Source organism: Adiantum capillus-veneris, chromosome 3 (genome assembly GCF_014529385.1).
Source record: "Adiantum capillus-veneris isolate H3 chromosome 3, ASM1452938v2, whole genome shotgun sequence".
NCBI lineage: Eukaryota > Viridiplantae > Streptophyta > Polypodiopsida > Polypodiales > Pteridaceae > Adiantum > Adiantum capillus-veneris.
This window is the reverse complement of record NC_140933.1, coordinates 172,226,684-172,232,070: the sequence shown is the minus strand read 5'-3', so window position 1 is coordinate 172,232,070 and position 5,387 is coordinate 172,226,684. Positions and strand designations below refer to the sequence as shown.

Below are 5,387 nucleotides of genomic sequence, written 5' to 3'. Positions count from 1 at the left end.
CATTTGACCCTGGCGGGTGATGCAGTAGCAGATGATTTTCTCTCTATCTCTATCCTATCTATTTAGCCGCTATATTATCATTTTTCTTATGAAGTCTATGTATCTATCTTATGTCATTCTCTCTATAGAGACTTATTTGACATAAATAATGCTACATTTGAGCATAAATTCTCAATGAAGGGATGGGCAGCAAGTGGGCAAAGGCCTGTAGGAGCCGATTGTGAGGAGGTTTTGGGGGAGTTTTTGGCATGCAAAGCGGCCAGAGAGGAGGCCGTTAAGTTGCACTTCAGAGAGGAGATCTCTGATGAGACTAAGGGCGTGAGTAGGTTTGGAAGGGCTGAAGGCTTGAAAGGAGAAGCATTGAACGCTGCAGCTTGTGAGTTGGGAGCATCGAAGGGTAGGAGAGGAAAGCTTTGGTGAGCAAAAGAATTGCAGGACGTTGATAGGGTGGGTCGCATGCACTTGAAAGTTTGACAAGAGTGGAGAATGTAATGGCGTCCAGGTCAAAACAAAGGAAAGATGGTGGTTGTCATTGGTCAACCTGTCAACTTGTCAAGACATAAGAAAAGCAATTCAATCATGAGTCAAGGGGAGGAGAATTACAAGCGTTGTGGAGGGCCAAGACCGACACATCAAGCAAATCCAATCCGTGAGAGAGGCTGCTAGGGGCTTGTGAAGCAGGAGAGAAGGTCTCCAAAGGGAAGACGCCATCATTGTATGAGAAGTGTTTTTTGTTTTGTGCTATGGATAAATGAGTTCACAGTTTGGGAGGATTTTTTCCGTGTTGAAGTTGCCATCAATCACTTTTTCTATCCCGTCTCGTGCCCTAGGATGCCCGCGGTAGTATTGGCTCCGAGTTTTGTGTATGTGTGTGTGCAGAGAGGGAGGGAGAGAATGATTGAGTGAGCTATTTAGTGTGTGGTGGAGGCGTGTGTCGTCTCTCGGTGTGAGTGCATTTATAGAATGGGGAGTTGTAGACATCCATTGGTGTCATGATATGTTGATTTGTTCATGGGTTTAATTAGTGTACTGAAGTGCTCATGTGTGATTGTGGGTAGTCGTGATTGCTCTTAGGCGAGTCCATGGTATGAAGGTTGGCAGATAGTATGCGTGTGTGCATGATTCTGTGTGGGTAGGGGTGCGGACTACTACCTTGGGCTATAGAGTGGCAGTGGATTGTGTGCAGGTTGTTCCCATTTCCCCCATTCTATCAGTGGTGCCCCCACGAAGGATCTACTGATTGCTCCTCGGTGAAGTTTTAAAGCCTGAAGATGATGCATGATATTGACTTGGTGCTTGCTGGAGAAGAAGAGGCTACATATTGGTTTTTCGATCTGGAGCTATACCTGTTGCAGTTGAGAATTTGTGGACATGAAGCCAAATTGAAGGCCCTACCATTGGTTCTACAAGAACGAACCAAAGCCTGGTTTGAAGGATTGAAGGTTGCAGATCATTAATCGATGAGCGAGGTTCGAAAACAGTTTGTTGAAGCTTTTCAGAAGTGGGTTTCTCCATCGGACTTGGGTGAGCAATTGAGCAAGCTCAAGCAGGATGTAAGTGAACACTGAAGATTTTGCTTTGTTTTTGGGTAATTTTGAGTCTATTTGGGAGAGACTAGCTGCTGTTACATGTGTGCGAAATGGAGACCATTTCAAGCGAGAGCAGTTTCTAGCCTGCTTTCATCCGCGAATCAAAGAGAAGGTCGAGTGTGGTGGTGCGGAGGACTATGCGCAAATGGTTTGCTTGGCAAAGGCAAAGAGCAGGAAAGCAAAGGAGAAGCTGGAGATGGGTTTGTGGAAGCCGGAAAACTATGGATATAGCTCGACAATGGAGTTACGTCATGCCACGAAGCCAAAGGGGAGTTCAAGCGTCAAAGAGGTAGTTGCTTCATCATTGGTAAGCCATTCTGGTCATTCGTGTCAGTTTGTACCTCCAATTTGGTGTGCTGCTATACAAGAGTCTGTTAGCCCGGCTAGCAAGGATGCGGTCCTAGCCGAAGTGTGTATGCATGAAGAATCAAAGGAAGCTATGGGTCAGAGCTCGGAGGAAAAGTTTAAAGATGTTGACAAAGGGATGGTTGAAGCTGTATAGGAAGAAGCTATCCAGGGGGTTGGGAAACCTTGCCCTACCAATTGTATTGAAGAGCGGCCGTGCATTCCAAAAGGTGTGGATGATGTCGACATACCAAAGAACGAGGTAATAGATCATGGATTTCTTTCTCACTTAGCGGATGACGTGGTCGTAGACAAAGTCCTTGAAGAGCAGGTAAAGGTGGTTGAGCAATCCGATTTGCTCTCACATGAAGTGGTTGAAGATGAAGTGTCAAAGGCTATGGCAGACAAAGATTGGCATGGTGAGTCAGGTATGGAGTGCATGCCATTTGAAGAACCTACAATACAGGGTATGCTTGGAAAACATGTAGTCTTGGATATGTAGCAGGTGGAGGCAATTTGCAGTGTATTGCTACTTTATGCTATGCTATGGATACATATGGTGTTGAAGGTTGCTCTACAGGTTGGTATAAAAGCTTGCTTTTTGTATGAAGCCAGCTTATGGATACAGGGAATTGAAGATCGATGCTATGCCAAGCTGCACGAGAGGCTTGTTTTCGGGTTTATAGGTGCAAAAAAAAGGTTGATTATGCATGTACTATGGACGCATGGTTGTACTCAATGTCATATATTTGATCCCGGCGGAGTTTGCATCACACTTGGGAAAGCTCGAGGCTTTCCATTTGATCCACGGGGTTTATGTAGCTGATACGATCTCCCTCTCTATATATCTATAAAGTTCTACTACATATAGCTTCTTATTATGCTATCATGTTCTCGCTTCTTGTGCAATTTTCTATTATCTAAATAATGCTATGGTTGAGCATGAATGCTCAACAAGGGGTTGGGCAATGATGGTACAACTGAAAATGGTCAACCCACGGAAGTGCAAGAAGCCCATGCATGGCTGTTTGCAGGCAAATGGCAAAGACAGTGGGCAGTTATTTGATGGTGCTAAAGGATAGGTACACCGGGATGGAGCACTTGCTAGCAGAAGCTGTGAGGGTTTTTTGCTATTACAGGTGACAGGAGTAAGTGTAGATATCACAATCTTGGAAATGGGACAAGAGGTGCTTGATAGAGGTGCTATGAAGTTTGTGATATAGGATTTCGGGCGGGATGTCTGACTGACCCTCTACTGCAAGGATGGTTACGCCAAATGTCACTTTTACTAGTGTGTATGCAGAATACTTGCTCATGTTTGGTGAGTTCAAGGCTCTCTAGGTGTTTGAAGACCAATGCTTATATTAACTCTTGATCGGGCATTATGATTGGCGACCGTGGCTTCAAAATGGATGGTCTAGATCAACCAAGTCAGGGTTTTTTTTGGGTTCTTCGATGATCGAGAGCTATTGCAGAGGAGCCTATTATGTGACCATATAGTGGACTAATTATCAAAGATCGATGCCGGAGTTTGGATCCGACAGTTGAAGGTGTGAAGGAAAGTAACGTTAAGAGTTTTTCAAGGCTAGCTTAAAATTGGTATTGCATGGGCGTGGAAAAGGGGACCCAAGAAGATTTTTTTTCTAAAAACTAAGCTGAACTTAACCTGAGATGAAAATTAGTTTCATGAAGAAACAAGGTGGCATTGCAGCCATGTGGGGGATTGAAACAGAAGGTCGCCATCTGTGAGGAGGGCACGTGCCAGAAAAGCAAGGGGGGCCATTTGCTCGGCATGCGAAGAGGAAGGTTGCGCCACCTGGTGGCCTGCATGCAAAAAGCCTGAGGTGGTGTCATTGGAAGAAGGGGAGCTCAAGGGGATGAACCGGGACGGGAAAAGAGGAGGACGTTTGGAGGGCATGAGACAGAAGGCTGGGGGGCAACCCATTTTGGAGGGAACCTCGGTGGTGAGCAAGAGGGGCCACCATCTGTGAAGGGGGGACAACATCCAGTTGGGGGAGCAAGTGTAGGAGGAGTTGAAGCCACCAGGGGCTAGTCTTGGAAGGTGAGGAGGTGCTGCAGGTTGGGTGGCCGCCTGTAGGGAATGCCGGGAGTGCTGCAGGCAGAAGGTGGGAAATCCAGGAGGCGACGGGCTGGCCTTGGTTAGTGGAGGGGGAGACTCGATAGGTGGTGGTTTGAGCATGAACAGGACAGAGGGTATGCAACAGGTTGTGAGCAAGAGAAAGGACAACCCAGGGGGGTTCTGAGGAAGGGATTGAAATCGAGGATGTTCAAGTCCATGCACGAGAAGTCGTCGCTTGCATACAGGTTGTTTGGGTGTGTGTTAAATAGGGGATATGGGTGTTGTGAGATCACTGGGCTATAGAGAGGCATTCACCAAATGTGCTGGTGGTTTTCCCATTTTTCCCTTTTCAATGGTATTTCAAGGGGTTGAGCTTATTGTTCAAGATCATACAATGACCCTTGACTTCCAAGTTATGAACATGGACCGTGCTGATGTAGTTTTAGGATGGGAGTGGATCCATGGTTTAGGAAACACATTGCACACTAGTTATGAACACAACTCCTTATCTTTTATGGCCAATGGTAAACATGTGCTTTTGCTTGGTGAGAAAAATATACCATCTACACCTCTTATATGTATAGCCGAGCTTTCTATTTTGCAGAAAGAAAATTTAATAGATGAAGTCTTTTTGTGTCACTACTTGTCTCCAAGTCTTGTGAATTCTCAAGAGCAAAGTGCAATGAATTCTAGTAATGGTATGCAATGTGCAATGAATTCTACTGATAAACAAAGTGTTAACAAATCTAACAAGAAAAGTGCTCTCAATTTTAATTCTATAGAGCAACGTGCAACTGTTCTAAAACAAACATCACAAGAATTACAAGATTCTCCATCCCAGCATAACTCTAGTTTACTTTCTCCTTTTGCACGGCAAAAGATGACTCACTCACTCACGGAGTATAGTGATGTGTTCTCATGTGATTTACATCTGGGTTTACCCCCTACACCTGATGTGCTGCATGGCATAGATGTCTTGCCAGGCACTAAACCAGTGAGTAAACCACCTTATCGTATGAGTGCTAAAGAAGCCAAGGAGGTTGAGAGTCAATTGGCTGACTACCTTGCTCGTGGTTTCATTAGACCTACCACTTCGCCTTGGGCATCACCAATTCTATTGGTAAAAAAGAAAGATGGTACTATGCACATATGCGTAGATTATCGCAGATTAAATGCGATAACCATCAAGAACAAGTATCCTCTGCTTCAAGTGGATGAGTTGTTTGATCAACTCCACGGGGCAAGATACTATACAAAGATAGATCTTCCTTCAGGATACCACCGGGTATGTATCCTACTGCAAGATATCTCCAAAAATGCCTTTAGAACACGGTTCGGGCATTTTGAATTTTTGGTTATGCCTTTTGGTCTAA

General features: G+C 45.0%; 1 pseudogene; it reads left to right on the top strand.

The window, feature by feature from the left end:
- Nucleotides 1-1,460: 1,460 nt before the first annotated feature.
- LOC147462190 (uncharacterized) lies at nucleotides 1,461-2,760 on the top strand (annotated as a pseudogene).
- The last annotated feature ends 2,627 nt before the right edge of the window (nucleotides 2,761-5,387 follow it).